Consider the following 6,669-nt stretch of genomic DNA (forward strand, 5'->3'; position numbering starts at 1 on the left):
CCCCAGGCTTTCGCCCGTGCACGCTAAGTGACTTTCATTACAAGCATTTAGCTTTCCGAAGTCTATGACAACAATTGTTTGGCATTGACGGACGCGAATTTCTTGCCAATAAGCTGCTTCGACTTATACGATTATTTTTGTTTAAAAAACTGCAATGTAGCACAGTAATACGATTATGTTATCAAATCAATTTCATATTTATTTTCACATTTTTACTTAGCGGTCCTTATCTGTTTTTTCCGTTATTTACACGTGTAGGTCATTTCATTGTTATCCACATTTGATATCATTTATCACATACAGTACTGCCATGACACTCTTGTCTGTCCGCTACAACTGCCAAGAATTAACGCGATTGGCGAAGCGTAGTGACAGCGGGCCAATAGAGAGCAGGGTTCTTGCCATAATGCGGTTTGGACGCCAATTTTCGTACGTGCGTTAATCAAGCCGAATAGTTTGGCCGAATATTCGGCTATTCGGCCACCCTCCTGGTCGAATATTCGGTATTCGGCCTGAGGCCGAATACACTATTCGTTACAACACTAGTAGATATATATTTTTCTACTGATTATAGATGTGATACAGTATTTTCAACACTGATATCATCATTCGAGTACACTTTGAATATAAGGAGTGGAGCCCATACAACGGGGTTATTTACTTTAACACCTCTTGCAGGGTGTGGTGGTTACTGCACCCCTTCAGTGTTCTTGATTCATAAAATAACCAAAGCTTAATATCTCACCATGAAAATTTAGTTACAATCACGTATAAGATTTTGTTTTACACTTATTGAGTAAAGTTCGATCGGTTACAAGCATGCGTCGGTACAGAACTTTCACTTGTTGTGAGTAGTGTAGCTGAGAGAGAGAAAAAGAATATGTCGGACGGACAGAACATGTTTTAATAGCTCCATCTAGATTTTCAGATGCAGCGCTAGGTTACAATTATTCGGCCGCCACACAGGATAAATAATCTCAAACAGGTTTGTACCTATCGTAAAATGTCACCACAGATTTGGCTGCATTTGGGAAACTAAAAGTATTTTTACGCAACGTTAAACGCGTACTTTAATTACGGTACGATAGCTTTGTAACTATTTAATTTTAATAACGTTTATAATAAACCTTGCATTATAGACGTTCTCTCGTGTTTAAATTAAACATCAAATGAAATAAATTGTTCATTTTAGACAAAAATAAACTTTTTAAATTAGTAATTATTAACCAATTTAAGTGCTTCCTACACTTACGAAGCATTTTCTAGCGAAATGAACACTTTTAGAAAAAAGAAAAAGTAAATTAACCGTCCAATCAAATTTAAGTAGAGGGGATTATTCATAGAGATTCGTTCACAAAATTCATTCCATTACAAAGACATGGGCTCTTCATTTGCCAAAATCGATAACTTCTGAAAATAAAAAGTACAAACATAGATAAAAATAATATACATTTTTGTTTTAAAATGTTTGTTAATATTTAAATTTAAACAGAATTCATTATAACTTCATCAGCTTTTACTTAAGGATATTTGATTTGGCCTGTAAACAGTACATACAATGATAGAATATATACCAATACTGTTTATATTATTAATGATAAATAATGAGATAAGCATATCATTTACATTAAAATATAAACAAAAAAAATCAATCTACATTCGCAATATAATGAATTTTTTATAACTTTAAAATATTTATTAATCCTATTTTTATATTAAATTTTTGAGATGATAATTTACAGTTTAAATCATAAATGCGCGTAACATACGTAATTTCTATATAATTGATTGAATGTCGTACATTCAACGTATTATAATTATAATTACTCTGCCTTAAATATGTAATTTACATTTATCTTTATTTATTCTTGGAATATCTTCAGATTTTATAATATTAATTAAATAATTATTGTTAGGTTAATATAAAAAAATACAAATGTATATTATTGTAACATAGTCACAATAGCAGGTAGCAATTTGTAATCTTGTCTTAATTTAAAAATTTACGTGACTTCCGATCCAAACCCGAAGTAGGCATACGGTTAATCGGACTTTCGGCTTCTATACTTTTCATATCTGGTACTGGATTTTCATCTATCTCAATACATATTCGAGATAAACGAAGAACAGAGAGTCAGACAAACGACAGTGAAAAGTAATGGGTCTGCAATCAAAAAATTCCAGCCAAACATTTTCGTCACATAAAAAATTGAAATATTTTGCGCCAGGTTTGTTTCCACGTGGTTAAATTTTAAAATTTTTCAAATATTTCGATTCCAGACGTAATAGTAAATACTTTATTTATGTTCGTAATGTTATCAGGAATGAAGTGACGTTTGTACAGAAGAGAGATTGCAATCGTTTTTATTTATCTTTATATCTTAATGTATAAGTAGTTATCAGTTTATTTTATTCACATGCACAGCTGGTTAATTTCTATTGATTTGAACAATCGACAGACAAAAGTCTGCTTATATTAAATCAGGTTAGTTATTTTAGTAATAGATTTACATACGAGTTTTACTTTATGTAGAGATATTTTTAAATGTTATCTAGAAATACTAAAATAATATCTATACAAATATTTTATATCGATTTATTGAAACCATTACAAAGTTGTTTCTGTTTTACAATCTGTGTTTATTGGAAGGACAAAGTTTCGATAAGTTTAAGTTTGTCCTTGCAACACCCAAATTGTATTAATTTTCTTCGTTAAAAATCGTTTTTATTTCTTATATAATAATGCTAAAATGTAAATAATACAAAATAGCTTTTAAGCTGCAAAATTAATGATTTATCCTTAGGAAAAATGTATTTTAAAATATATAATGCATAAAAGTACAAATTTATGGCTGATAAATTTACTACGAGTAGTTTGTAAGACTCTGGACTCTAAATTTAAATTTTTTAATAGCCATTTAATAAATATTTAAAAACATTAAAGGTCATCTCCAGCAGATATCATTAAAAATGTAATGTTTTATCAATAAAAAAATTTTTATGTAAAAATTCTCAAAACCAGAAGTAGATAGGACNTCACCCAGAGCAAACCGCTGAACCTAAAGAGGTGAAATTTGGTATACAGTTAGGGTACGTCATGAAAGCGCGCACTAAGAAGGGATTTTTTGAAATTCCCCAGCGGAGGGGAGGGAGAGGATTAATTAAGGCTTAACCGGAAAAACGTCTTCTACTGTACTAATTTAGATGCGATTTTACGTTTTCAACTACGTTTAGACTTCATTGAGTACTTAGGTGTATTAAATTGATAAAATTTCAGACATTGTTATAAATATTTTTATCTATTTCGATTTTAAAAATGTTCGAACCGTTTTAAATTCGAATTTGTTATTGCATATTGGTTCGATTATAGAACGATTGTAATAGTTCCAGAAAGTTGATCAAATTGAAAATACTTAGTTTGATTCTCGGCAATTCTCTTCAGCGGTAGGTGTTATATAACAATTACTATAGTTGTTGAAATATTGAATGTAAATGGGGTTTGCTTGCAAAACTTACGCGGACGAAGTCTCGGGTAACAGCTAGTAAGATTATAAGACAAAAGGCTATTTGATCCGGTCTTCGGAAATTTTTACAAAAGAATTTTTTTCCTTGCATAAAGCATTACATTTTAAGGCAATCTGCTAAAGATTGCGTGCGTAAAAAAGGTTACAATCAACCTTAAGTGAGACTGTCCTTAGAACTTGAGGTTTACCATAAAGTTTTCGAAAGTTGAAACTAGGCCTGTAGGAATTTCTATATATATATTTTTTTCTTCATAGTTTTATCTGATATAATTTGTGTTTATATTAAAAAATAAACTTCATTAGATATTTAAAACACATGAAATATTTACTTACAGCAGCATCTAAACAGCTTATATTTCGTTCCCAGGACAGAAAGAATAAACTCTAGGATTATTAAGATGGATGCATTTCAGAAAATGTTTCCTGAGGACAGTAAAGATTACCCCTGGGATGAAAAAGTTCTTGAAGATTTTAAAAAACTAATAAGTAAGTATTATCATAAACATTATGGTACTGTATATAAAATATTTCGAATGTATTATTACGACGGTAAATTTATATAATATTATATATTTTTCAATAATTGGGCTGCAATTTGAAAAATTGTACACCTATAAATTCCTACTGTCTTTCATCTGTCCGTTTAGCTATCTGTCTTTGCTTAATCTCAATAATGTAGTTAAGTAGGTGAAATATTAGATGCGATTTGGAAAGACTACGGGTTCCCGGTTCTGATTAAGTGTACAGGAAAGTTGATGGTTAACTTGGTCGTCGAAGGGTCAAGACGTACAGTACTACTCAGCGCTCGTTATTTCGTTGAGGTTTATACTGGATATATTGGTCGGATTGTATTGTTAGATACATCGTTGGAAAGCGGATTCGATCACGGTTGGTTTTATATTGGAATGGTTATGCTATATTTTATTAGGGGGGAGTTATGGATTATTAAATTAGGTAATATTCGGTTCGTTTAGCGGGGGGTTTTAATTGTATGGAGTGTTAGCTTATATTCTTTATTTGAGGTTACATTACTGGTCATAATTTCAATATTTAGTGTTATTTGTTTAAATTTTAACGGTTATAGTCTAGTTTTAATAATTTTCTATTTAGGTTCTTGGAACTTAACGCTCTGGATTTTCTTTGTTTGTTTCAAAGTCTAACGGTCGTTGTTATTGTCTTTCTAATGGGTTTCTTCCGGTCGTTGTAATTGTGTTTTTAACGGATTTGTAACGGTTTCTTTTTGNTTAGCACGCACCGCCCCGGTAAGATGTCCGAACTACTCTTTCAGCTCAGTTCCACTAGTTTGGCTGACTAATCAAATGAGAGCGCACACCCTTAAGAGTTGGCAGACCAGGTGGGAAACTTGCCCGAATGGCAGGCTCACTTTTAAGTTTTTGCCTAATGTGCAGCACCGCCAAAACCTATCACACTTAAACGTTTCCTTTAATATGACCCAGCTGTACACGGGTCATGGCAATTTTCGTAGTTACCTTAAAAGGTTCTTAAATAAAACTGACGGACTTTGCCCTTGCTCTAAAAATGCAACAGAAGACCCAGAGCATATCATATACTTTTGTTCCAACTACTCAAGACAGCGAAACGATCTTATTTCAGTCATCCTGTCGGAAAATGAACTTTGGCCATGTGAACTAAAAATCCTTACAGAAAACAAGAAGATACACAAAGCATTAAAAAAATTCGTACAGGATATAAAAATCCTAGATTAGAATCATTTTAATTTTACTAATGTCGGGTGTCAATTATAATGTACTATTATATTTTATGCATATCTCTTTTATATATTGTTATTACAAATAATATTATCATAAGCTTCTTACATGCAGTATTGAATAACTATTTCAAATGTCGGGTAAAATTAAATTGTTAAACTCTGTTAACACTGCTACCTGTTAATAATATAATAATTCTATTTTGTTTCCTATTTCAAAATTAATTAGCAATATAACAAAAATACATATACTTGTCAAAAATATTTAGTTGTAAACTGCAATGCACTGTAACTGTAAATATTAATATTAAGACAGTATTAATTCAGTATTATTTTTTTTTTTTTTCAACGAATTATTTTGCTTTGTATACAATGTATGCATTTGTTAACTTCTTACGGTTTTCTCACTGTAAAATATTTCTTTACCTAAAATTGTCAAAATCATCAGATTTTTATGTAACGTCTACAATGTAAATTTTGAATATAGTTGTATAAATGAAATTTGTATTGAAAATAAAAGAAATACATATTTATGGTCCCCGCAAGGGAGCTGCTCCTGTCTTACCTTTTCTATCTATCTAAATTTCCCCTTCGCCCTAATTTCTCACAAACTTTTCTTCTCATTTCCGTTTCTTTTCACGGGCTATACCTTCGAGTGAGGCCCATCTCTCCTAGCAGACTGTACTGTACAGGAAAGTTCGTTCTAAATAGACATTATGTTATTTCAAATGCAAATATTTTCTCTAAAACTTGTTAATTAGATGTACCGCACAACTCTGTTGCTAACAGGAAATGTATGATGTACAGGAGCATGACACTTAATTTCAGACGAAGTGTATATACTTTAAATTGAATAAATTGAAGCAGGCATTCTGACGACGTCAGAATATTGCTCGTTCTTTTATGAATTAAATATAGAGATAATTTTAGAATACACAACAGAATTAATAAAATAGTCGGAAATCTATCATAAAAAAGTTAGTATAATTTGACTACAGAATTTTAAAATTTTATTCCAGTTAGAGTAGGTACGTAAGTATACAATCAAACCTCGATGTAGCGCCATCATTTGTTAACTTATGAAATTTTGCTAAATCAAATGTGACGTTAAACGGAAAAACCTTTGTTATCAATACCCATATTGATAATACCAATGAGCCCTGAGAGTTGGTATTGGGTTCCCTCCTTGACAACCGGCTGACCAGGTGTAATTTTCCGGAAAATCTTCACGTTTGTAATATCTAATTAGAAACCAACTTGTCTTAGAAAGTCTTTCCTGGAGACAGATCGAACACGTGTTACTTTGCTGTAAAGAAATAAATTGAACCGAAGAATCTCAGACAATAAGAGTTATATAAAATAGTGGAGTCTAACAGATAAGATCAAAGTTTAAGAGTGTGTATGTCACGTTATTTG

The 6,669-nt window shown here is 31.3% G+C and overlaps 1 long non-coding RNA gene across 2 annotated transcripts; it reads left to right on the plus strand.

Annotated features, from left to right (window-relative positions):
* The first annotated feature begins 2,422 nt into the window (after positions 1-2,422).
* Positions 2,423-4,014, plus strand: LOC111622084. Of its 2 annotated transcripts, none has more exons than XR_002756193.1 (2): positions 2,423-2,485; positions 3,892-4,014. It is a non-coding gene; the product is annotated as an uncharacterized LOC111622084 (long non-coding RNA). The 2 variants fall into 2 exon arrangements; XR_002756192.1 differs by having other exon boundaries at positions 2,424-2,485; positions 3,860-4,014.
* The last annotated feature ends 2,655 nt before the right edge of the window (positions 4,015-6,669 follow it).

The sequence above is a fragment of the Centruroides sculpturatus genome, unplaced genomic scaffold (genome assembly GCF_000671375.1).
Source record: "Centruroides sculpturatus isolate CEXI.00-Female unplaced genomic scaffold, Cexi_2.0 scaffold11, whole genome shotgun sequence".
Classification (NCBI taxonomy): Eukaryota; Metazoa; Arthropoda; class Arachnida; order Scorpiones; family Buthidae; genus Centruroides; species Centruroides sculpturatus.